The following is a 27,691-nucleotide window of genomic DNA, read 5'->3' on the forward strand; positions in this document are numbered from 1 at the left end:
TCATACCCTTTATTTTAGAAGAAATTGAATGAAACGAGTGTTTCTTGAATTTTATTCTGTCGTCTTCGATGTTCACTGGTAACATCGTCTATTCGTGTGAAGAAATGAGTATCGAACACTGCTGTTTTGTTAAAGTATTTTATGTTATGAGTAAAAGTCTTTAGATTTCACTGTTCTTTTCTTAATGAGATAGAATGTATTTCACTCGTTCAATGTCCCATACGACATTGATGGCCCAAACGTTCAGCAACACTCTTTATCCGTGAAGTGCGTAATAAGATGGATGAGCATACATGTCATTCGTGCATTCTTTCTTGTCTTACTCTGATCAAAGCTTTTGAAGAATTAACGAAGGAAGACGTTTCACTGCTGTCGCATAGCCAAATAGCAATCGATGGTTTGAGAGAAAAAAAAAAAAAGAGTTTTTTTTTCGTTTAATGTCTTCCTAAATGTTATAAAGTCGTTGTTACTGATGTTTTTCCATAATACATTTAATATGGCCTATTTTGTAAACATGTGTATTAGACTATTCGAAATTCTAATCAGTCGTATAAATCGAAATGAGAATAAAAGATTGTAAATGTTTCATTACGTGAAAAATATAAGATCGATTTAAATCAACAAAAATAGAAAAATGTCAACTGTACGTGATGGATGTCGAAGAAGATTTCTTTGAAGACCGCCCTCGAAAAGACGTTTTTTGCCTAGGCATCGATAGAAAAATGTACGCGACGGTGAAAAGGGAGCGAAGAGTGTCAAAAGTGCCTCCGTTGAAGAGAGCTAGAAATACAAATTCTAATCGATAATCTTTACTTGAAAACTATAATGATTCCAATGGAAATTTCAAGTGGAATTTGTGGTTTGATTTAGATGTTGGTGAGAGAGCGCATGATGCTATATATAAGTAAGTTTACAGAAGAAGTCTTGGGGTGGTGGAAAATATTAGTGATCGAGAGACTTTGGAGGCATATAGAACCTATTGTGGAACATAAACACTAGAATCAGTTTAGAATTAGGTGAGCTGGTAGAGTGCCAGTCATTAACCGAAGTCTCTCTTTGATTTTATACGATCTTTATTCCGAGAAACTTCACAAATCACTTTATCTGTACGTTATTGGTAATGGCATTGATGTGTAATTTCGTCTAATTTTAAAGTGAAACGAAGTACTACTAGGTAAATTAGTAATGTAATTGAAATGACATGGTCGAGACGATATAAAGAGGTATTTTTATGTTTATGTGATTTATACTTCTTCCTGTTTCCTGCAAGGGATCCAAATAAATTTGTGATTAAAAACAACGCTTGACAGTAGGTATTCGGTCCTCGGTAGTATAGTGGTGAGTATCCCCGCCTGTCACGCGGGAGACCGGGGTTCGATTCCCCGCCGGGGAGTACGTGTATATTTTCATACCCTTTATTTTAGAAGAAATTGAATGAAACGAGTGTTTCTTGAATTTTATTCTGTCGTCTTCGATGTTCACTGGTAACATCGTCTATTCGTGTGAAGAAATGAGTATCGAACACTGCTGTTTTGTTAAAGTATTTTATGTTATGAGTAAAAGTCTTTAGATTTCACTGTTCTTTTCTTAATGAGATAGAATGTATTTCACTCGTTCAATGTCCCATACGACATTGATGGCCCAAACGTTCAGCAACACTCTTTATCCGTGAAGTGCGTAATAAGATGGATGAGCATACATGTCATTCGTGCATTCTTTCTTGTCTTACTCTGATCAAAGCTTTTGAAGAATTAACGAAGGAAGACGTTTCACTGCTGTCGCATAGCCAAATAGCAATCGATGGTTTGAAAAATTAAAAAAAAAGAGTTTTTTTTTTTCGTTTAATGTCTTCCTAAATGTTATAAAGTCGTTGTTACTGATGTTTTTCCATAATACATTTAATATGGCCTATTTTGTAAACATGTGTATTAGACTATTCGAAATTCTAATCAGTCGTATAAATCGAAATGAGAATAAAAGATTGTAAATGTTTCATTACGTGAAAAATATAAGATCGATTTAAATCAACAAAAATAGAAAAATGTCAACTGTACGTGATGGATGTCGAAGAAGATTTCTTTGAAGACCGCCCTCGAAAAGACGTTTTTTGCCTAGGCATCGATAGAAAAATGTACGCGACGGTGAAAAGGGAGCGAAGAGTGTCAAAAGTGCCTCCGTTGAAGAGAGCTAGAAATACAAATTCTAATCGATAATCTTTACTTGAAAACTATAATGATTCCAATGGAAATTTCAAGTGGAATTTGTGGTTTGATTTAGATGTTGGTGAGAGAGCGCATGATGCTATATATAAGTAAGTTTACAGAAGAAGTCTTGGGGTGGTGGAAAATATTAGTGATCGAGAGACTTTGGAGGCATATAGAACCTATTGTGGAACATAAACACTAGAATCAGTTTAGAATTAGGTGAGCTGGTAGAGTGCCAGTCATTAACCGAAGTCTCTCTTTGATTTTATACGATCTTTATTCCGAGAAACTTCACAAATCACTTTATCTGTACGTTATTGGTAATGGCATTGATGTGTAATTTCGTCTAATTTTAAAGTGAAACGAAGTACTACTAGGTAAATTAGTAATGTAATTGAAATGACATGGTCGAGACGATATAAAGAGGTATTTTTATGTTTATGTGATTTATACTTCTTCCTGTTTCCTGCAAGGGATCCAAATAAATTTGTGATTAAAAACAACGCTTGACAGTAGGTATTCGGTCCTCGGTAGTATAGTGGTGAGTATCCCCGCCTGTCACGCGGGAGACCGGGGTTCGATTCCCCGCCGGGGAGTACGTGTATATTTTCATACCCTTTATTTTAGAAGAAATTGAATGAAACGAGTGTTTCTTGAATTTTATTCTGTCGTCTTCGATGTTCACTGGTAACATCGTCTATTCGTGTGAAGAAATGAGTATCGAACACTGCTGTTTTTGTTAAAGTATTTTATGTTATGAGTAAAAGTCTTTAGATTTCACTGTTCTTTTCTTAATGAGATAGAATGTATTTCACTCGTTCAATGTCCCATACGACATTGATGGCCCAAACGTTCAGCAACACTCTTTATCCGTGAAGTGCGTAATAAGATGGATGAGCATACATGTCATTCGTGCATTCTTTCTTGTCTTACTCTGATCAAAGCTTTTGAAGAATTAACGAAGGAAGACGTTTCACTGCTGTCGCATAGCCAAATAGCAATCGATGGTTTGAGAAGAAAAAAAAAAAAAAAGTTTTTTTTTTCGTTTAATGTCTTCCTAAATGTTATAAAGTCGTTGTTACTGATGTTTTTCCATAATACATTTAATATGGCCTATTTTGTAAACATGTGTATTAGACTATTCGAAATTCTAATCAGTCGTATAAATCGAAATGAGAATAAAAGATTGTAAATGTTTCATTACGTGAAAAATATAAGATCGATTTAAATCAACAAAAATAGAAAAATGTCAACTGTACGTGATGGATGTCGAAGAAGATTTCTTTGAAGACCGCCCTCGAAAAGACGTTTTTTGCCTAGGCATCGATAGAAAAATGTACGCGACGGTGAAAAGGGAGCGAAGAGTGTCAAAAGTGCCTCCGTTGAAGAGAGCTAGAAATACAAATTCTAATCGATAATCTTTACTTGGAAACTATAATGATTCCAATGGAAATTTCAAGTGGAATGTGATGGTTTGATTTAGATGTTGGTGAGAGAGCGCATGATGCTATATATAAGTAAGTTTACAGAAGAAGTCTTGGGGTGGTGGAAAATATTAGTGATCGAGAGACTTTGGAGGCATATAGAACCTATTGTGGAACATAAACACTAGAATCAGTTTAGAATTAGGTGAGCTGGTAGAGTGCCAGTCATTAACCGAAGTCTCTCTTTGATTTTATACGATCTTTATTCCGAGAAACTTCACAAATCACTTTATCTGTACGTTATTGGTAATGGCATTGATGTGTAATTTCGTCTAATTTTAAAGTGAAACGAAGTACTACTAGGTAAATTAGTAATGTAATTGAAATGACATGGTCGAGACGATATAAAGAGGTATTTTGATGTTTATGTGATTTATACTTCTTCCTGTTTCCTGCAAGGGATCCAAATAAATTTGTGATTAAAAACAACGCTTGACAGTAGGTATTCGGTCCTCGGTAGTATAGTGGTGAGTATCCCCGCCTGTCACGCGGGAGACCGGGGTTCGATTCCCCGCCGGGGAGTACGTGTATATTTTCATACCCTTTATTTTAGAAGAAATTCGAATGAAACGAGTGTTTCTTGAATTTTATTCTGTCGTCTTCGATGTTCACTGGTAACATCGTCTATTCGTGTGAAGAAATGAGTATCGAACACTGCTGTTTTTGTTAAAGTATTTTATGTTATGAGTAAAAGTCTTTAGATTTCACTGTTCTTTTCTTAATGAGATAGAATGTATTTCACTCGTTCAATGTCCCATACGACATTGATGGCCCAAACGTTCAGCAACACTCTTTATCCGTGAAGTGCGTAATAAGATGGATGAGCATACATGTCATTCGTGCATTCTTTCTTGTCTTACTCTGATCAAAGCTTTTGAAGAATTAACGAAGGAAGACGTTTCACTGCTGTCGCATAGCCAAATAGCAATCGATGGTTTGAAAATTAAAAAAAAAAAGAGTTTTTTTTTTCGTTTAATGTCTTCCTAAATGTTATAAAGTCGTTGTTACTGATGTTTTTCCATAATACATTTAATATGGCCTATTTTGTAAACATGTGTATTAGACTATTCGAAATTCTAATCAGTCGTATAAATCGAAATGAGAATAAAAGATTGTAAATGTTTCATTACGTGAAAAAATATAAGATCGATTTAAATCAACAAAAATAGAAAAATGTCAACTGTACGTGATGGATGTCGAAGAAGATTTCTTTGAAGACCGCCCTCGAAAAGACGTTTTTTGCCTAGGCATCGATAGAAAAATGTACGCGACGGTGAAAAGGGAGCGAAGAGTGTCAAAAGTGCCTCCGTTGAAGAGAGCTAGAAATACAAATTCTAATCGATAATCTTTACTTGAAAACTATAATGATTCCAATGGAAATTTCAAGTGGAAATTGATGGTTTGATTTAGATGTTGGTGAGAGAGCGCATGATGCTATATATAAGTAAGTTTACAGAAGAAGTCTTGGGGTGGTGGAAAATATTAGTGATCGAGAGACTTTGGAGGCATATAGAACCTATTGTGGAACATAAACACTAGAATCAGTTTAGAATTAGGTGAGCTGGTAGAGTGCCAGTCATTAACCGAAGTCTCTCTTTGATTTTATACGATCTTTATTCCGAGAAACTTCACAAATCACTTTATCTGTACGTTATTGGTAATGGCATTGATGTGTAATTTCGTCTAATTTTAAAGTGAAACGAAGTACTACTAGGTAAATTAGTAATGTAATTGAAATGACATGGTCGAGACGATATAAAGAGGTATTTTGATGTTTATGTGATTTATACTTCTTCCTGTTTCCTGCAAGGGATCCAAATAAATTTGTGATTAAAACAACGCTTGACAGTAGGTATTCGGTCCTCGGTAGTATAGTGGTGAGTATCCCCGCCTGTCACGCGGGAGACCGGGTTCGATTCCCGCCGGGGAGTACGTGTATATTTTCATACCCTTTATTTTAGAAGAAATTGAATGAAACGAGTGTTTCTTGAATTTTATTCTGTCGTCTTCGATGTTCACTGGTAACATCGTCTATTCGTGTGAAGAAATGAGTATCGAACACTGCTGTTTTGTTAAAGTATTTTATGTTATGAGTAAAAGTCTTTAGATTTCACTGTTCTTTTCTTAATGAGATAGAATGTATTTCACTCGTTCAATGTCCCATACGACATTGATGGCCCAAACGTTCAGCAACACTCTTTATCCGTGAAGTGCGTAATAAGATGGATGAGCATACATGTCATTCGTGCATTCTTTCTTGTCTTACTCTGATCAAAGCTTTTGAAGAATTAACGAAGGAAGACGTTTCACTGCTGTCGCATAGCCAAATAGCAATCGATGGTTTGGAGAATAAAAAAAAAAAAAGAGTTTTTTTTTTCGTTTAATGTCTTCCTAAATGTTATAAAGTCGTTGTTACTGATGTTTTTCCATAATACATTTAATATGGCCTATTTTGTAAACATGTGTATTAGACTATTCGAAATTCTAATCAGTCGTATAAATCGAAATGAGAATAAAAGATTGTAAATGTTTCATTACGTGAAAAATATAAGATCGATTTAAATCAACAAAAATAGAAAAATGTCAACTGTACGTGATGGATGTCGAAGAAGATTTCTTTGAAGACCGCCCTCGAAAAGACGTTTTTTGCCTAGGCATCGATAGAAAAATGTACGCGACGGTGAAAAGGGAGCGAAGAGTGTCAAAAGTGCCTCCGTTGAAGAGAGCTAGAAATACAAATTCTAATCGATAATCTTTACTTGAAAACTATAATGATTCCAATGGAAATTTCAAGTGGAAATTGATGGTTTGATTTAGATGTTGGTGAGAGAGCGCATGATGCTATATATAAGTAAGTTTACAGAAGAAGTCTTGGGGTGGTGGAAAATATTAGTGATCGAGAGACTTTGGAGGCATATAGAACCTATTGTGGAACATAAACACTAGAATCAGTTTAGAATTAGGTGAGCTGGTAGAGTGCCAGTCATTAACCGAAGTCTCTCTTTGATTTTATACGATCTTTATTCCGAGAAACTTCACAAATCACTTTATCTGTACGTTATTGGTAATGGCATTGATGTGTAATTTCGTCTAATTTTAAAGTGAAACGAAGTACTACTAGGTAAATTAGTAATGTAATTGAAATGACATGGTCGAGACGATATAAAGAGGTATTTTGATGTTTATGTGATTTATACTTCTTCCTGTTTCCTGCAAGGGATCCAAATAAATTTGTGATTAAAACAACGCTTGACAGTAGGTATTCGGTCCTCGGTAGTATAGTGGTGAGTATCCCCGCCTGTCACGCGGGAGACCGGGTTCGATTCCCGCCGGGGAGTACGTGTATATTTTCATACCCTTTATTTTAGAAGAAATTCGAATGAAACGAGTGTTTCTTGAATTTTATTCTGTCGTCTTCGATGTTCACTGGTAACATCGTCTATTCGTGTGAAGAAATGAGTATCGAACACTGCTGTTTTGTTAAAGTATTTTATGTTATGAGTAAAAGTCTTTAGATTTCACTGTTCTTTTCTTAATGAGATAGAATGTATTTCACTCGTTCAATGTCCCATACGACATTGATGGCCCAAACGTTCAGCAACACTCTTTATCCGTGAAGTGCGTAATAAGATGGATGAGCATACATGTCATTCGTGCATTCTTTCTTGTCTTACTCTGATCAAAGCTTTTGAAGAATTAACGAAGGAAGACGTTTCACTGCTGTCGCATAGCCAAATAGCAATCGATGGTTTGAGAATTAAAAAAAAAAAAGAGTTTTTTTTTCGTTTAATGTCTTCCTAAATGTTATAAAGTCGTTGTTACTGATGTTTTCCATAATACATTTAATATGGCCTATTTTGTAAACATGTGTATTAGACTATTCGAAATTCTAATCAGTCGTATAAATCGAAATGAGAATAAAAGATTGTAAATGTTTCATTACGTGAAAAATATAAGATCGATTTAAATCAACAAAAATAGAAAAATGTCAACTGTACGTGATGGATGTCGAAGAAGATTTCTTTGAAGACCGCCCTCGAAAAGACGTTTTTGCCTAGGCATCGATAGAAAAATGTACGCGACGGTGAAAAGGGAGCGAAGAGTGTCAAAAGTGCCTCCGTTGAAGAGAGCTAGAAATACAAATTCTAATCGATAATCTTTACTTGAAAACTATAATGATTCCAATGGAAATTTCAAGTGGAAATTGATGGTTTGATTTAGATGTTGGTGAGAGAGCGCATGATGCTATATATAAGTAAGTTTACAGAAGAAGTCTTGGGGTGGTGGAAAATATTAGTGATCGAGAGACTTTGGAGGCATATAGAACCTATTGTGGAACATAAACACTAGAATCAGTTTAGAATTAGGTGAGCTGGTAGAGTGCCAGTCATTAACCGAAGTCTCTCTTTGATTTTATACGATCTTTATTCCGAGAAACTTCACAAATCACTTTATCTGTACGTTATTGGTAATGGCATTGATGTGTAATTTCGTCTAATTTTAAAGTGAAACGAAGTACTACTAGGTAAATTAGTAATGTAATTGAAATGACATGGTCGAGACGATATAAAGAGGTATTTTGATGTTTATGTGATTTATACTTCTTCCTGTTTCCTGCAAGGGATCCAAATAAATTTGTGATTAAAACAACGCTTGACAGTAGGTATTCGGTCCTCGGTAGTATAGTGGTGAGTATCCCCGCCTGTCACGCGGGAGACCGGGTTCGATTCCCCGCCGGGGAGTACGTGTATATTTTCATACCCTTTATTTTAGAAGAAATTGAATGAAACGAGTGTTTCTTGAATTTTATTCTGTCGTCTTCGATGTTCACTGGTAACATCGTCTATTCGTGTGAAGAAATGAGTATCGAACACTGCTGTTTTGTTAAAGTATTTTATGTTATGAGTAAAAGTCTTTAGATTTCACTGTTCTTTTCTTAATGAGATAGAATGTATTTCACTCGTTCAATGTCCCATACGACATTGATGGCCCAAACGTTCAGCAACACTCTTTATCCGTGAAGTGCGTAATAAGATGGATGAGCATACATGTCATTCGTGCATTCTTTCTTGTCTTACTCTGATCAAAGCTTTTGAAGAATTAACGAAGGAAGACGTTTCACTGCTGTCGCATAGCCAAATAGCAATCGATGGTTTGGAGAATTAAAAAAAAAAAAAGAGTTTTTTTTTTCGTTTAATGTCTTCCTAAATGTTATAAAGTCGTTGTTACTGATGTTTTTCCATAATACATTTAATATGGCCTATTTTGTAAACATGTGTATTAGACTATTCGAAATTCTAATCAGTCGTATAAATCGAAATGAGAATAAAAGATTGTAAATGTTTCATTACGTGAAAAAATATAAGATCGATTTAAATCAACAAAAATAGAAAAATGTCAACTGTACGTGATGGATGTCGAAGAAGATTTCTTTGAAGACCGCCCTCGAAAAGACGTTTTTTGCCTAGGCATCGATAGAAAAATGTACGCGACGGTGAAAAGGGAGCGAAGAGTGTCAAAAGTGCCTCCGTTGAAGAGAGCTAGAAATACAAATTCTAATCGATAATCTTTACTTGGAAACTATAATGATTCCAATGGAAATTTCAAGTGGAAATTGATGGTTTGATTTAGATGTTGGTGAGAGAGCGCATGATGCTATATATAAGTAAGTTTACAGAAGAAGTCTTGGGGTGGTGGAAAATATTAGTGATCGAGAGACTTTGGAGGCATATAGAACCTATTGTGGAACATAAACACTAGAATCAGTTTAGAATTAGGTGAGCTGGTAGAGTGCCAGTCATTAACCGAAGTCTCTCTTTGATTTTATACGATCTTTATTCCGAGAAACTTCACAAATCACTTTATCTGTACGTTATTGGTAATGGCATTGATGTGTAATTTCGTCTAATTTTAAAGTGAAACGAAGTACTACTAGGTAAATTAGTAATGTAATTGAAATGACATGGTCGAGACGATATAAAGAGGTATTTTGATGTTTATGTGATTTATACTTCTTCCTGTTTCCTGCAAGGGATCCAAATAAATTTGTGATTAAAACAACGCTTGACAGTAGGTATTCGGTCCTCGGTAGTATAGTGGTGAGTATCCCCGCCTGTCACGCGGGAGACCGGGTTCGATTCCCGCCGGGGAGTACGTGTATATTTTCATACCCTTTATTTTAGAAGAAATTGAATGAAACGAGTGTTTCTTGAATTTTATTCTGTCGTCTTCGATGTTCACTGGTAACATCGTCTATTCGTGTGAAGAAATGAGTATCGAACACTGCTGTTTTGTTAAAGTATTTTATGTTATGAGTAAAAGTCTTTAGATTTCACTGTTCTTTTCTTAATGAGATAGAATGTATTTCACTCGTTCAATGTCCCATACGACATTGATGGCCCAAACGTTCAGCAACACTCTTTATCCGTGAAGTGCGTAATAAGATGGATGAGCATACATGTCATTCGTGCATTCTTTCTTGTCTTACTCTGATCAAAGCTTTTGAAGAATTAACGAAGGAAGACGTTTCACTGCTGTCGCATAGCCAAATAGCAATCGATGGTTTGAGAATTAAAAAAAAAAAAAGTTTTTTTTTTCGTTTAATGTCTTCCTAAATGTTATAAAGTCGTTGTTACTGATGTTTTTCCATAATACATTTAATATGGCCTATTTTGTAAACATGTGTATTAGACTATTCGAAATTCTAATCAGTCGTATAAATCGAAATGAGAATAAAAGATTGTAAATGTTTCATTACGTGAAAAAATATAAGATCGATTTAAATCAACAAAAATAGAAAAATGTCAACTGTACGTGATGGATGTCGAAGAAGATTTCTTTGAAGACCGCCCTCGAAAAGACGTTTTTTGCCTAGGCATCGATAGAAAAATGTACGCGACGGTGAAAAGGGAGCGAAGAGTGTCAAAAGTGCCTCCGTTGAAGAGAGCTAGAAATACAAATTCTAATCGATAATCTTTACTTGGAAACTATAATGATTCCAATGGAAATTTCAAGTGGAAATTGATGGTTTGATTTAGATGTTGGTGAGAGAGCGCATGATGCTATATATAAGTAAGTTTACAGAAGAAGTCTTGGGGTGGTGGAAAATATTAGTGATCGAGAGACTTTGGAGGCATATAGAACCTATTGTGGAACATAAACACTAGAATCAGTTTAGAATTAGGTGAGCTGGTAGAGTGCCAGTCATTAACCGAAGTCTCTCTTTGATTTTATACGATCTTTATTCCGAGAAACTTCACAAATCACTTTATCTGTACGTTATTGGTAATGGCATTGATGTGTAATTTCGTCTAATTTTAAAGTGAAACGAAGTACTACTAGGTAAATTAGTAATGTAATTGAAATGACATGGTCGAGACGATATAAAGAGGTATTTTGATGTTTATGTGATTTATACTTCTTCCTGTTTCCTGCAAGGGATCCAAATAAATTTGTGATTAAAACAACGCTTGACAGTAGGTATTCGGTCCTCGGTAGTATAGTGGTGAGTATCCCCGCCTGTCACGCGGGAGACCGGGGTTCGATTCCCGCCGGGGAGTACGTGTATATTTTCATACCCTTTATTTTAGAAGAAATTTGAATGAAACGAGTGTTTCTTGAATTTTATTCTGTCGTCTTCGATGTTCACTGGTAACATCGTCTATTCGTGTGAAGAAATGAGTATCGAACACTGCTGTTTTGTTAAAGTATTTTATGTTATGAGTAAAAGTCTTTAGATTTCACTGTTCTTTTCTTAATGAGATAGAATGTATTTCACTCGTTCAATGTCCCATACGACATTGATGGCCCAAACGTTCAGCAACACTCTTTATCCGTGAAGTGCGTAATAAGATGGATGAGCATACATGTCATTCGTGCATTCTTTCTTGTCTTACTCTGATCAAAGCTTTTGAAGAATTAACGAAGGAAGACGTTTCACTGCTGTCGCATAGCCAAATAGCAATCGATGGTTTGGAGAATTAAAAAAAAAAAAAGAGTTTTTTTTTTCGTTTAATGTCTTCCTAAATGTTATAAAGTCGTTGTTACTGATGTTTTTCCATAATACATTTAATATGGCCTATTTTGTAAACATGTGTATTAGACTATTCGAAATTCTAATCAGTCGTATAAATCGAAATGAGAATAAAAGATTGTAAATGTTTCATTACGTGAAAAAATATAAGATCGATTTAAATCAACAAAAATAGAAAAATGTCAACTGTACGTGATGGATGTCGAAGAAGATTTCTTTGAAGACCGCCCTCGAAAAGACGTTTTTTGCCTAGGCATCGATAGAAAAATGTACGCGACGGTGAAAAGGGAGCGAAGAGTGTCAAAAGTGCCTCCGTTGAAGAGAGCTAGAAATACAAATTCTAATCGATAATCTTTACTTGGAAACTATAATGATTCCAATGGAAATTTCAAGTGGAAATTGATGGTTTGATTTAGATGTTGGTGAGAGAGCGCATGATGCTATATATAAGTAAGTTTACAGAAGAAGTCTTGGGGTGGTGGAAAATATTAGTGATCGAGAGACTTTGGAGGCATATAGAACCTATTGTGGAACATAAACACTAGAATCAGTTTAGAATTAGGTGAGCTGGTAGAGTGCCAGTCATTAACCGAAGTCTCTCTTTGATTTTATACGATCTTTATTCCGAGAAACTTCACAAATCACTTTATCTGTACGTTATTGGTAATGGCATTGATGTGTAATTTCGTCTAATTTTAAAGTGAAACGAAGTACTACTAGGTAAATTAGTAATGTAATTGAAATGACATGGTCGAGACGATATAAAGAGGTATTTTGATGTTTATGTGATTTATACTTCTTCCTGTTTCCTGCAAGGGATCCAAATAAATTTGTGATTAAAACAACGCTTGACAGTAGGTATTCGGTCCTCGGTAGTATAGTGGTGAGTATCCCCGCCTGTCACGCGGGAGACCGGGGTTCGATTCCCGCCGGGGAGTACGTGTATATTTTCATACCCTTTATTTTAGAAGAAATTGAATGAAACGAGTGTTTCTTGAATTTTATTCTGTCGTCTTCGATGTTCACTGGTAACATCGTCTATTCGTGTGAAGAAATGAGTATCGAACACTGCTGTTTTGTTAAAGTATTTTATGTTATGAGTAAAAGTCTTTAGATTTCACTGTTCTTTTCTTAATGAGATAGAATGTATTTCACTCGTTCAATGTCCCATACGACATTGATGGCCCAAACGTTCAGCAACACTCTTTATCCGTGAAGTGCGTAATAAGATGGATGAGCATACATGTCATTCGTGCATTCTTTCTTGTCTTACTCTGATCAAAGCTTTTGAAGAATTAACGAAGGAAGACGTTTCACTGCTGTCGCATAGCCAAATAGCAATCGATGGTTTGAGAATTAAAAAAAAAAAAAAGAGTTTTTTTTTCGTTTAATGTCTTCCTAAATGTTATAAAGTCGTTGTTACTGATGTTTTTCCATAATACATTTAATATGGCCTATTTTGTAAACATGTGTATTAGACTATTCGAAATTCTAATCAGTCGTATAAATCGAAATGAGAATAAAAGATTGTAAATGTTTCATTACGTGAAAAAATATAAGATCGATTTAAATCAACAAAAATAGAAAAATGTCAACTGTACGTGATGGATGTCGAAGAAGATTTCTTTGAAGACCGCCCTCGAAAAGACGTTTTTTGCCTAGGCATCGATAGAAAAATGTACGCGACGGTGAAAAGGGAGCGAAGAGTGTCAAAAGTGCCTCCGTTGAAGAGAGCTAGAAATACAAATTCTAATCGATAATCTTTACTTGGAAACTATAATGATTCCAATGGAAATTTCAAGTGGAAATTGATGGTTTGATTTAGATGTTGGTGAGAGAGCGCATGATGCTATATATAAGTAAGTTTACAGAAGAAGTCTTGGGGTGGTGGAAAATATTAGTGATCGAGAGACTTTGGAGGCATATAGAACCTATTGTGGAACATAAACACTAGAATCAGTTTAGAATTAGGTGAGCTGGTAGAGTGCCAGTCATTAACCGAAGTCTCTCTTTGATTTTATACGATCTTTATTCCGAGAAACTTCACAAATCACTTTATCTGTACGTTATTGGTAATGGCATTGATGTGTAATTTCGTCTAATTTTAAAGTGAAACGAAGTACTACTAGGTAAATTAGTAATGTAATTGAAATGACATGGTCGAGACGATATAAAGAGGTATTTTGATGTTTATGTGATTTATACTTCTTCCTGTTTCCTGCAAGGGATCCAAATAAATTTGTGATTAAAACAACGCTTGACAGTAGGTATTCGGTCCTCGGTAGTATAGTGGTGAGTATCCCCGCCTGTCACGCGGGAGACCGGGTTCGATTCCCCGCCGGGGAGTACGTGTATATTTTCATACCCTTTATTTTAGAAGAAATTCGAATGAAACGAGTGTTTCTTGAATTTTATTCTGTCGTCTTCGATGTTCACTGGTAACATCGTCTATTCGTGTGAAGAAATGAGTATCGAACACTGCTGTTTTGTTAAAGTATTTTATGTTATGAGTAAAAGTCTTTAGATTTCACTGTTCTTTTCTTAATGAGATAGAATGTATTTCACTCGTTCAATGTCCCATACGACATTGATGGCCCAAACGTTCAGCAACACTCTTTATCCGTGAAGTGCGTAATAAGATGGATGAGCATACATGTCATTCGTGCATTCTTTCTTGTCTTACTCTGATCAAAGCTTTTGAAGAATTAACGAAGGAAGACGTTTCACTGCTGTCGCATAGCCAAATAGCAATCGATGGTTTGAGAATTAAAAAAAAAAAAAGAGTTTTTTTTTTCGTTTAATGTCTTCCTAAATGTTATAAAGTCGTTGTTACTGATGTTTTTCCATAATACATTTAATATGGCCTATTTTGTAAACATGTGTATTAGACTATTCGAAATTCTAATCAGTCGTATAAATCGAAATGAGAATAAAAGATTGTAAATGTTTCATTACGTGAAAAATATAAGATCGATTTAAATCAACAAAAATAGAAAAATGTCAACTGTACGTGATGGATGTCGAAGAAGATTTCTTTGAAGACCGCCCTCGAAAAGACGTTTTTTGCCTAGGCATCGATAGAAAAATGTACGCGACGGTGAAAAGGGAGCGAAGAGTGTCAAAAGTGCCTCCGTTGAAGAGAGCTAGAAATACAAATTCTAATCGATAATCTTTACTTGGAAACTATAATGATTCCAATGGAAATTTCAAGTGGAAATTGATGGTTTGATTTAGATGTTGGTGAGAGAGCGCATGATGCTATATATAAGTAAGTTTACAGAAGAAGTCTTGGGGTGGTGGAAAATATTAGTGATCGAGAGACTTTGGAGGCATATAGAACCTATTGTGGAACATAAACACTAGAATCAGTTTAGAATTAGGTGAGCTGGTAGAGTGCCAGTCATTAACCGAAGTCTCTCTTTGATTTTATACGATCTTTATTCCGAGAAACTTCACAAATCACTTTATCTGTACGTTATTGGTAATGGCATTGATGTGTAATTTCGTCTAATTTTAAAGTGAAACGAAGTACTACTAGGTAAATTAGTAATGTAATTGAAATGACATGGTCGAGACGATATAAAGAGGTATTTTGATGTTTATGTGATTTATACTTCTTCCTGTTTCCTGCAAGGGATCCAAATAAATTTGTGATTAAAACAACGCTTGACAGTAGGTATTCGGTCCTCGGTAGTATAGTGGTGAGTATCCCCGCCTGTCACGCGGGAGACCGGGTTCGATTCCCCGCCGGGGAGTACGTGTATATTTTCATACCCTTTATTTTAGAAGAAATTGAATGAAACGAGTGTTTCTTGAATTTTATTCTGTCGTCTTCGATGTTCACTGGTAACATCGTCTATTCGTGTGAAGAAATGAGTATCGAACACTGCTGTTTTGTTAAAGTATTTTATGTTATGAGTAAAAGTCTTTAGATTTCACTGTTCTTTTCTTAATGAGATAGAATGTATTTCACTCGTTCAATGTCCCATACGACATTGATGGCCCAAACGTTCAGCAACACTCTTTATCCGTGAAGTGCGTAATAAGATGGATGAGCATACATGTCATTCGTGCATTCTTTCTTGTCTTACTCTGATCAAAGCTTTTGAAGAATTAACGAAGGAAGACGTTTCACTGCTGTCGCATAGCCAAATAGCAATCGATGGTTTGGAGAATTAAAAAAAAAAAAAAGAGTTTTTTTTTTCGTTTAATGTCTTCCTAAATGTTATAAAGTCGTTGTTACTGATGTTTTTCCATAATACATTTAATATGGCCTATTTTGTAAACATGTGTATTAGACTATTCGAAATTCTAATCAGTCGTATAAATCGAAATGAGAATAAAAGATTGTAAATGTTTCATTACGTGAAAAAATATAAGATCGATTTAAATCAACAAAAATAGAAAAATGTCAACTGTACGTGATGGATGTCGAAGAAGATTTCTTTGAAGACCGCCCTCGAAAAGACGTTTTTTGCCTAGGCATCGATAGAAAAATGTACGCGACGGTGAAAAGGGAGCGAAGAGTGTCAAAAGTGCCTCCGTTGAAGAGAGCTAGAAATACAAATTCTAATCGATAATCTTTACTTGGAAACTATAATGATTCCAATGGAAATTTCAAGTGGAAATTGATGGTTTGATTTAGATGTTGGTGAGAGAGCGCATGATGCTATATATAAGTAAGTTTACAGAAGAAGTCTTGGGGTGGTGGAAAATATTAGTGATCGAGAGACTTTGGAGGCATATAGAACCTATTGTGGAACATAAACACTAGAATCAGTTTAGAATTAGGTGAGCTGGTAGAGTGCCAGTCATTAACCGAAGTCTCTCTTTGATTTTATACGATCTTTATTCCGAGAAACTTCACAAATCACTTTATCTGTACGTTATTGGTAATGGCATTGATGTGTAATTTCGTCTAATTTTAAAGTGAAACGAAGTACTACTAGGTAAATTAGTAATGTAATTGAAATGACATGGTCGAGACGATATAAAGAGGTATTTTGATGTTTATGTGATTTATACTTCTTCCTGTTTCCTGCAAGGGATCCAAATAAATTTGTGATTAAAACAACGCTTGACAGTAGGTATTCGGTCCTCGGTAGTATAGTGGTGAGTATCCCCGCCTGTCACGCGGGAGACCGGGGTTCGATTCCCGCCGGGGAGTACGTGTATATTTTCATACCCTTTATTTTAGAAGAAATTCGAATGAAACGAGTGTTTCTTGAATTTTATTCTGTCGTCTTCGATGTTCACTGGTAACATCGTCTATTCGTGTGAAGAAATGAGTATCGAACACTGCTGTTTTGTTAAAGTATTTTATGTTATGAGTAAAAGTCTTTAGATTTCACTGTTCTTTTCTTAATGAGATAGAATGTATTTCACTCGTTCAATGTCCCATACGACATTGATGGCCCAAACGTTCAGCAACACTCTTTATCCGTGAAGTGCGTAATAAGATGGATGAGCATACATGTCATTCGTGCATTCTTTCTTGTCTTACTCTGATCAAAGCTTTTGAAGAATTAACGAAGGAAGACGTTTCACTGCTGTCGCATAGCCAAATAGCAATCGATGGTTTGGGAGAATTAAAAAAAAAAAAAAGAGTTTTTTTTTTCGTTTAATGTCTTCCTAAATGTTATAAAGTCGTTGTTACTGATGTTTTTCCATAATACATTTAATATGGCCTATTTTGTAAACATGTGTATTAGACTATTCGAAATTCTAATCAGTCGTATAAATCGAAATGAGAATAAAAGATTGTAAATGTTTCATTACGTGAAAAAATATAAGATCGATTTAAATCAACAAAAATAGAAAAATGTCAACTGTACGTGATGGATGTCGAAGAAGATTTCTTTGAAGACCGCCCTCGAAAAGACGTTTTTTGCCTAGGCATCGATAGAAAAATGTACGCGACGGTGAAAAGGGAGCGAAGAGTGTCAAAAGTGCCTCCGTTGAAGAGAGCTAGAAATACAAATTCTAATCGATAATCTTTACTTGGAAACTATAATGATTCCAATGGAAATTTCAAGTGGAAATTGATGGTTTGATTTAGATGTTGGTGAGAGAGCGCATGATGCTATATATAAGTAAGTTTACAGAAGAAGTCTTGGGGTGGTGGAAAATATTAGTGATCGAGAGACTTTGGAGGCATATAGAACCTATTGTGGAACATAAACACTAGAATCAGTTTAGAATTAGGTGAGCTGGTAGAGTGCCAGTCATTAACCGAAGTCTCTCTTTGATTTTATACGATCTTTATTCCGAGAAACTTCACAAATCACTTTATCTGTACGTTATTGGTAATGGCATTGATGTGTAATTTCGTCTAATTTTAAAGTGAAACGAAGTACTACTAGGTAAATTAGTAATGTAATTGAAATGACATGGTCGAGACGATATAAAGAGGTATTTTGATGTTTATGTGATTTATACTTCTTCCTGTTTCCTGCAAGGGATCCAAATAAATTTGTGATTAAAACAACGCTTGACAGTAGGTATTCGGTCCTCGGTAGTATAGTGGTGAGTATCCCCGCCTGTCACGCGGGAGACCGGGTTCGATTCCCCGCCGGGGAGTACGTGTATATTTTCATACCCTTTATTTTAGAAGAAATTGAATGAAACGAGTGTTTCTTGAATTTTATTCTGTCGTCTTCGATGTTCACTGGTAACATCGTCTATTCGTGTGAAGAAATGAGTATCGAACACTGCTGTTTTGTTAAAGTATTTTATGTTATGAGTAAAAGTCTTTAGATTTCACTGTTCTTTTCTTAATGAGATAGAATGTATTTCACTCGTTCAATGTCCCATACGACATTGATGGCCCAAACGTTCAGCAACACTCTTTATCCGTGAAGTGCGTAATAAGATGGATGAGCATACATGTCATTCGTGCATTCTTTCTTGTCTTACTCTGATCAAAGCTTTTGAAGAATTAACGAAGGAAGACGTTTCACTGCTGTCGCATAGCCAAATAGCAATCGATGGTTTGAGAATTAAAAAAAAAAAAGAGTTTTTTTTTTCGTTTAATGTCTTCCTAAATGTTATAAAGTCGTTGTTACTGATGTTTTTCCATAATACATTTAATATGGCCTATTTTGTAAACATGTGTATTAGACTATTCGAAATTCTAATCAGTCGTATAAATCGAAATGAGAATAAAAGATTGTAAATGTTTCATTACGTGAAAAATATAAGATCGATTTAAATCAACAAAAATAGAAAAATGTCAACTGTACGTGATGGATGTCGAAGAAGATTTCTTTGAAGACCGCCCTCGAAAAGACGTTTTTTGCCTAGGCATCGATAGAAAAATGTACGCGACGGTGAAAAGGGAGCGAAGAGTGTCAAAAGTGCCTCCGTTGAAGAGAGCTAGAAATACAAATTCTAATCGATAATCTTTACTTGGAAACTATAATGATTCCAATGGAAATTTCAAGTGGAAATTGATGGTTTGATTTAGATGTTGGTGAGAGAGCGCATGATGCTATATATAAGTAAGTTTACAGAAGAAGTCTTGGGGTGGTGGAAAATATTAGTGATCGAGAGACTTTGGAGGCATATAGAACCTATTGTGGAACATAAACACTAGAATCAGTTTAGAATTAGGTGAGCTGGTAGAGTGCCAGTCATTAACCGAAGTCTCTCTTTGATTTTATACGATCTTTATTCCGAGAAACTTCACAAATCACTTTATCTGTACGTTATTGGTAATGGCATTGATGTGTAATTTCGTCTAATTTTAAAGTGAAACGAAGTTTTACTAGGTAAATTAGTAATGTAATTGAAATGACATGGTCGAGACGATATAAAGAGGTATTTTGATGTTTATGTGATTTATACTTCTTCCTGTTTCCTGCAAGGGATCCAAATAAATTTGTGATTAAAACAACGCTTGACAGTAGGTATTCGGTCCTCGGTAGTATAGTGGTGAGTATCCCCGCCTGTCACGCGGGAGACCGGGTTCGATTCCCCGCCGGGGAGTACGTGTATATTTTCATACCCTTTATTTTAGAAGAAATTGAATGAAACGAGTGTTTCTTGAATTTTATTCTGTCGTCTTCGATGTTCACTGGTAACATCGTCTATTCGTGTGAAGAAATGAGTATCGAACACTGCTGTTTTGTTAAAGTATTTTATGTTATGAGTAAAAGTCTTTAGATTTCACTGTTCTTTTCTTAATGAGATAGAATGTATTTCACTCGTTCAATGTCCCATACGACATTGATGGCCCAAACGTTCAGCAACACTCTTTATCCGTGAAGTGCGTAATAAGATGGATGAGCATACATGTCATTCGTGCATTCTTTCTTGTCTTACTCTGATCAAAGCTTTTGAAGAATTAACGAAGGAAGACGTTTCACTGCTGTCGCATAGCCAAATAGCAATCGATGGTTTGGAGAATTAAAAAAAAAAAAAGAGTTTTTTTTTTCGTTTAATGTCTTCCTAAATGTTATAAAGTCGTTGTTACTGATGTTTTTCCATAATACATTTAATATGGCCTATTTTGTAAACATGTGTATTAGACTATTCGAAATTCTAATCAGTCGTATAAATCGAAATGAGAATAAAAGATTGTAAATGTTTCATTACGTGAAAAAATATAAGATCGATTTAAATCAACAAAAATAGAAAAATGTCAACTGTACGTGATGGATGTCGAAGAAGATTTCTTTGAAGACCGCCCTCGAAAAGACGTTTTTTGCCTAGGCATCGATAGAAAAATGTACGCGACGGTGAAAAGGGAGCGAAGAGTGTCAAAAGTGCCTCCGTTGAAGAGAGCTAGAAATACAAATTCTAATCGATAATCTTTACTTGGAAACTATAATGATTCCAATGGAAATTTCAAGTGGAAATTGATGGTTTGATTTAGATGTTGGTGAGAGAGCGCATGATGCTATATATAAGTAAGTTTACAGAAGAAGTCTTGGGGTGGTGGAAAATATTAGTGATCGAGAGACTTTGGAGGCATATAGAACCTATTGTGGAACATAAACACTAGAATCAGTTTAGAATTAGGTGAGCTGGTAGAGTGCCAGTCATTAACCGAAGTCTCTTTGATTTTATACGATCTTTATTCCGAGAAACTTCACAAATCACTTTATCTGTACGTTATTGGTAATGGCATTGATGTGTAATTTCGTCTAATTTTAAAGTGAAACGAAGTACTACTAGGTAAATTAGTAATGTAATTGAAATGACATGGTCGAGACGATATAAAGAGGTATTTTGATGTTTATGTGATTTATACTTCTTCCTGTTTCCTGCAAGGGATCCAAATAAATTTGTGATTAAAACAACGCTTGACAGTAGGTATTCGGTCCTCGGTAGTATAGTGGTGAGTATCCCCGCCTGTCACGCGGGAGACCGGGGTTCGATTCCCCGCCGGGGAGTACGTGTATATTTTCATACCCTTTATTTTAGAAGAAATTGAATGAAACGAGTGTTTCTTGAATTTTATTCTGTCGTCTTCGATGTTCACTGGTAACATCGTCTATTCGTGTGAAGAAATGAGTATCGAACACTGCTGTTTTGTTAAAGTATTTTATGTTATGAGTAAAAGTCTTTAGATTTCACTGTTCTTTTCTTAATGAGATAGAATGTATTTCACTCGTTCAATGTCCCATACGACATTGATGGCCCAAACGTTCAGCAACACTCTTTATCCGTGAAGTGCGTAATAAGATGGATGAGCATACATGTCATTCGTGCATTCTTTCTTGTCTTACTCTGATCAAAGCTTTTGAAGAATTAACGAAGGAAGACGTTTCACTGCTGTCGCATAGCCAAATAGCAATCGATGGTTTGGAGAATTAAAAAAAAAAAAAGAGTTTTTTTTTTCGTTTAATGTCTTCCTAAATGTTATAAAGTCGTTGTTACTGATGTTTTTCCATAATACATTTAATATGGCCTATTTTGTAAACATGTGTATTAGACTATTCGAAATTCTAATCAGTCGTATAAATCGAAATGAGAATAAAAGATTGTAAATGTTTCATTACGTGAAAAATATAAGATCGATTTAAATCAACAAAAATAGAAAAATGTCAACTGTACGTGATGGATGTCGAAGAAGATTTCTTTGAAGACCGCCCTCGAAAAGACGTTTTTTGCCTAGGCATCGATAGAAAAATGTACGCGACGGTGAAAAGGGAGCGAAGAGTGTCAAAAGTGCCTCCGTTGAAGAGAGCTAGAAATACAAATTCTAATCGATAATCTTTACTTGGAAACTATAATGATTCCAATGAAAATTTCAAGTGGAAATTGATGGTTTGATTTAGATGTTGGTGAGAGAGCGCATGATGCTATATATAAGTAAGTTTACAGAAGAAGTCTTGGGGTGGTGGAAAATATTAGTGATCGAGAGACTTTGGAGGCATATAGAACCTATTGTGGAACATAAACACTAGAATCAGTTTAGAATTAGGTGAGCTGGTAGAGTGCCAGTCATTAACCGAAGTCTCTCTTTGATTTTATACGATCTTTATTCCGAGAAACTTCACAAATCACTTTATCTGTACGTTATTGGTAATGGCATTGATGTGTAATTTCGTCTAATTTTAAAGTGAAACGAAGTTTTACTAGGTAAATTAGTAATGTAATTGAAATGACATGGTCGAGACGATATAAAGAGGTATTTTGATGTTTATGTGATTTATACTTCTTCCTGTTTCTGCAAGGGATCCAAATAAATTTGTGATTAAAACAACGCTTGACAGTAGGTATTCGGTCCTCGGTAGTATAGTGGTGAGTATCCCCGCCTGTCACGCGGGAGACCGGGTTCGATTCCCGCCGGGGAGTACGTGTATATTTTCATACCCTTTATTTTAGAAGAAATTCGAATGAAACGAGTGTTTCTTGAATTTTATTCTGTCGTCTTCGATGTTCACTGGTAACATCGTCTATTCGTGTGAAGAAATGAGTATCGAACACTGCTGTTTTGTTAAAGTATTTTATGTTATGAGTAAAAGTCTTTAGATTTCACTGTTCTTTTCTTAATGAGATAGAATGTATTTCACTCGTTCAATGTCCCATACGACATTGATGGCCCAAACGTTCAGCAACACTCTTTATCCGTGAAGTGCGTAATAAGATGGATGAGCATACATGTCATTCGTGCATTCTTTCTTGTCTTACTCTGATCAAAGCTTTTGAAGAATTAACGAAGGAAGACGTTTCACTGCTGTCGCATAGCCAAATAGCAATCGATGGTTTGAGAATTAAAAAAAAAAAAAAAGAGTTTTTTTTTCGTTTAATGTCTTCCTAAATGTTATAAAGTCGTTGTTACTGATGTTTTTCCATAATACATTTAATATGGCCTATTTTGTAAACATGTGTATTAGACTATTCGAAATTCTAATCAGTCGTATAAATCGAAATGAGAATAAAAGATTGTAAATGTTTCATTACGTGAAAAATATAAGATCGATTTAAATCAACAAAAATAGAAAAATGTCAACTGTACGTGATGGATGTCGAAGAAGATTTCTTTGAAGACCGCCCTCGAAAAGACGTTTTTTGCCTAGGCATCGATAGAAAAATGTACGCGACGGTGAAAAGGGAGCGAAGAGTGTCAAAAGTGCCTCCGTTGAAGAGAGCTAGAAATACAAATTCTAATCGATAATCTTTACTTGGAAACTATAATGATTCCAATGGAAATTTCAAGTGGAAATTGATGGTTTGATTTAGATGTTGGTGAGAGAGCGCATGATGCTATATATAAGTAAGTTTACAGAAGAAGTCTTGGGGTGGTGGAAAATATTAGTGATCGAGAGACTTTGGAGGCATATAGAACCTATTGTGGAACATAAACACTAGAATCAGTTTAGAATTAGGTGAGCTGGTAGAGTGCCAGTCATTAACCGAAGTCTCTCTTTGATTTTATACGATCTTTATTCCGAGAAACTTCACAAATCACTTTATCTGTACGTTATTGGTAATGGCATTGATGTGTAATTTCGTCTAATTTTAAAGTGAAACGAAGTTTTACTAGGTAAATTAGTAATGTAATTGAAATGACATGGTCGAGACGATATAAAGAGGTATTTTGATGTTTATGTGATTTGTACTTCTTCCTGTTTTCTGCAAGGGATCCAAATAAATTTGTGATTAAAACAACGCTTGACAGTAGGTATTCGGTCCTCGGTAGTATAGTGGTGAGTATCCCCGCCTGTCACGCGGGAGACCGGGGTTCGATTCCCCGCCGGGGAGTACGTGTATATTTTCATACCCTTTATTTTAGAAGAAATTCGAATGAAACGAGTGTTTCTTGAATTTTATTCTGTCGTCTTCGATGTTCACTGGTAACATCGTCTATTCGTGTGAAGAAATGAGTATCGAACACTGCTGTTTTGTTAAAGTATTTTATGTTATGAGTAAAAGTCTTTAGATTTCACTGTTCTTTTCTTAATGAGATAGAATGTATTTCACTCGTTCAATGTCCCATACGACATTGATGGCCCAAACGTTCAGCAACACTCTTTATCCGTGAAGTGCGTAATAAGATGGATGAGCATACATGTCATTCGTGCATTCTTTCTTGTCTTACTCTGATCAAAGCTTTTGAAGAATTAACGAAGGAAGACGTTTCACTGCTGTCGCATAGCCAAATAGCAATCGATGGTTTGGAAGAATTAAAAAAAAAAAAAAGTTTTTTTTTTTCGTTTAATGTCTTCCTAAATGTTATAAAGTCGTTGTTACTGATGTTTTTCCATAATACATTTAATATGGCCTATTTTGTAAACATGTGTATTAGACTATTCGAAATTCTAATCAGTCGTATAAATCGAAATGAGAATAAAAGATTGTAAATGTTTCATTACGTGAAAAAATATAAGATCGATTTAAATCAACAAAAATAGAAAAATGTCAACTGTACGTGATGGATGTCGAAGAAGATTTCTTTGAAGACCGCCCTCGAAAAGACGTTTTTGCCTAGGCATCGATAGAAAAATGTACGCGACGGTGAAAAGGGAGCGAAGAGTGTCAAAAGTGCCTCCGTTGAAGAGAGCTAGAAATACAAATTCTAATCGATAATCTTTACTTGGAAACTATAATGATTCCAATGGAAATTTCAAGTGGAAATTGATGGTTTGATTTAGATGTTGGTGAGAGAGCGCATGATGCTATATATAAGTAAGTTTACAGAAGAAGTCTTGGGGTGGTGGAAAATATTAGTGATCGAGAGACTTTGGAGGCATATAGAACCTATTGTGGAACATAAACACTAGAATCAGTTTAGAATTAGGTGAGCTGGTAGAGTGCCAGTCATTAACCGAAGTCTCTTTGATTTTATACGATCTTTATTCCGAGAAACTTCACAAATCACTTTATCTGTACGTTATTGGTAATGGCATTGATGTGTAATTTCGTCTAATTTTAAAGTGAAACGAAGTTTTACTAGGTAAATTAGTAATGTAATTGAAATGACATGGTCGAGACGATATAAAGAGGTATTTTGATGTTTATGTGATTTGTACTTCTTCCTGTTTTCTGCAAGGGATCCAAATAAATTTGTGATTAAAACAACGCTTGACAGTAGGTATTCGGTCCTCGGTAGTATAGTGGTGAGTATCCCCGCCTGTCACGCGGGAGACCGGGTTCGATTCCCCGCCGGGGAGTACGTGTATATTTTCATACCCTTTATTTTAGAAGAAATTGAATGAAACGAGTGTTTCTTGAATTTTATTCTGTCGTCTTCGATGTTCACTGGTAACATCGTCTATTCGTGTGAAGAAATGAGTATCGAACACTGCTGTTTTTGTTAAAGTATTTTATGTTATGAGTAAAAGTCTTTAGATTTCACTGTTCTTTTCTTAATGAGATAGAATGTATTTCACTCGTTCAATGTCCCATACGACATTGATGGCCCAAACGTTCAGCAACACTCTTTATCCGTGAAGTGCGTAATAAGATGGATGAGCATACATGTCATTCGTGCATTCTTTCTTGTCTTACTCTGATCAAAGCTTTTGAAGAATTAACGAAGGAAGACGTTTCACTGCTGTCGCATAGCCAAATAGCAATCGATGGTTTGGAGAATTAAAAAAAAAAAAAAAGAGTTTTTTTTTTTCGTTTAATGTCTTCCTAAATGTTATAAAGTCGTTGTTACTGATGTTTTTCCATAATACATTTAATATGGCCTATTTTGTAAACATGTGTATTAGACTATTCGAAATTCTAATCAGTCGTATAAATCGAAATGAGAATAAAAGATTGTAAATGTTTCATTACGTGAAAAAATATAAGATCGATTTAAATCAACAAAAATAGAAAAATGTCAACTGTACGTGATGGATGTCGAAGAAGATTTCTTTGAAGACCGCCCTCGAAAAGACGTTTTTTGCCTAGGCATCGATAGAAAAATGTACGCGACGGTGAAAAGGGAGCGAAGAGTGTCAAAAGTGCCTCCGTTGAAGAGAGCTAGAAATACAAATTCTAATCGATAATCTTTACTTGGAAACTATAATGATTCCAATGGAAATTTCAAGTGGAAATTGATGGTTTGATTTAGATGTTGGTGAGAGAGCGCATGATGCTATATATAAGTAAGTTTACAGAAGAAGTCTTGGGGTGGTGGAAAATATTAGTGATCGAGAGACTTTGGAGGCATATAGAACCTATTGTGGAACATAAACACTAGAATCAGTTTAGAATTAGGTGAGCTGGTAGAGTGCCAGTCATTAACCGAAGTCTCTCTTTGATTTTATACGATCTTTATTCCGAGAAACTTCACAAATCACTTTATCTGTACGTTATTGGTAATGGCATTGATGTGTAATTTCGTCTAATTTTAAAGTGAAACGAAGTTTTACTAGGTAAATTAGTAATGTAATTGAAATGACATGGTCGAGACGATATAAAGAGGTATTTTGATGTTTATGTGATTTGTACTTCTTCCTGTTTTCTGCAAGGGATCCAAATAAATTTGTGATTAAAAACAACGCTTGACAGTAGGTATTCGGTCCTCGGTAGTATAGTGGTGAGTATCCCCGCCTGTCACGCGGGAGACCGGGGTTCGATTCCCGCCGGGGAGTACGTGTATATTTTCATACCCTTTATTTTAGAAGAAATTCGAATGAAACGAGTGTTTCTTGAATTTTATTCTGTCGTCTTCGATGTTCACTGGTAACATCGTCTATTCGTGTGAAGAAATGAGTATCGAACACTGCTGTTTTTGTTAAAGTATTTTATGTTATGAGTAAAAGTCTTTAGATTTCACTGTTCTTTTCTTAATGAGATAGAATGTATTTCACTCGTTCAATGTCCCATACGACATTGATGGCCCAAACGTTCAGCAACACTCTTTATCCGTGAAGTGCGTAATAAGATGGATGAGCATACATGTCATTCGTGCATTCTTTCTTGTCTTACTCTGATCAAAGCTTTTGAAGAATTAACGAAGGAAGACGTTTCACTGCTGTCGCATAGCCAAATAGCAATCGATGGTTTGGAGAATTAAAAAAAAAAAAAAAGAGTTTTTTTTTTCGTTTAATGTCTTCCTAAATGTTATAAAGTCGTTGTTACTGATGTTTTTCCATAATACATTTAATATGGCCTATTTTGTAAACATGTGTATTAGACTATTCGAAATTCTAATCAGTCGTATAAATCGAAATGAGAATAAAAGATTGTAAATGTTTCATTACGTGAAAAAATATAAGATCGATTTAAATCAACAAAAATAGAAAAATGTCAACTGTACGTGATGGATGTCGAAGAAGATTTCTTTGAAGACCGCCCTCGAAAAGACGTTTTTTGCCTAGGCATCGATAGAAAAATGTACGCGACGGTGAAAAGGAGCGAAGAGTGTCAAAAGTGCCTCCGTTGAAGAGAGCTAGAAATACAAATTCTAATCGATAATCTTTACTTGGAAACTATAATGATTCCAATGGAAATTTCAAGTGGAAATTGATGGTTTGATTTAGATGTTGGTGAGAGAGCGCATGATGCTATATATAAGTAAGTTT

At 35.3% G+C, this 27,691-nt stretch overlaps 5 non-coding genes across 5 annotated transcripts; all 5 read left to right on the top strand.

Moving 5' to 3' along the window:
* The first annotated feature begins 1,321 nt into the window (after positions 1–1,321).
* TRNAD-GUC (transfer RNA aspartic acid (anticodon GUC)) lies at positions 1,322–1,393 on the top strand. Its single transcript has one exon. It is a non-coding gene; the product is annotated as a tRNA-Asp (tRNA).
* Positions 1,394–2,728: 1,335 nt separating this feature from the next.
* On the top strand, positions 2,729–2,800 carry TRNAD-GUC (transfer RNA aspartic acid (anticodon GUC)). The gene has a single exon. It is a non-coding gene; the product is annotated as a tRNA-Asp (tRNA).
* A 1,338-nt stretch (positions 2,801–4,138) lies between these two features.
* TRNAD-GUC (transfer RNA aspartic acid (anticodon GUC)) lies at positions 4,139–4,210 on the top strand. Its single transcript has one exon. It is a non-coding gene; the product is annotated as a tRNA-Asp (tRNA).
* A 16,833-nt stretch (positions 4,211–21,043) lies between these two features.
* On the top strand, positions 21,044–21,115 carry TRNAD-GUC (transfer RNA aspartic acid (anticodon GUC)). The gene has a single exon. It is a non-coding gene; the product is annotated as a tRNA-Asp (tRNA).
* A 2,746-nt stretch (positions 21,116–23,861) lies between these two features.
* TRNAD-GUC (transfer RNA aspartic acid (anticodon GUC)) lies at positions 23,862–23,933 on the top strand. The gene has a single exon. It is a non-coding gene; the product is annotated as a tRNA-Asp (tRNA).
* The last annotated feature ends 3,758 nt before the right edge of the window (positions 23,934–27,691 follow it).

This window comes from Tachypleus tridentatus, chromosome 9, assembly GCF_004210375.1.
Source record: "Tachypleus tridentatus isolate NWPU-2018 chromosome 9, ASM421037v1, whole genome shotgun sequence".
NCBI classification, from domain to species: domain Eukaryota; kingdom Metazoa; phylum Arthropoda; class Merostomata; order Xiphosura; family Limulidae; genus Tachypleus; species Tachypleus tridentatus.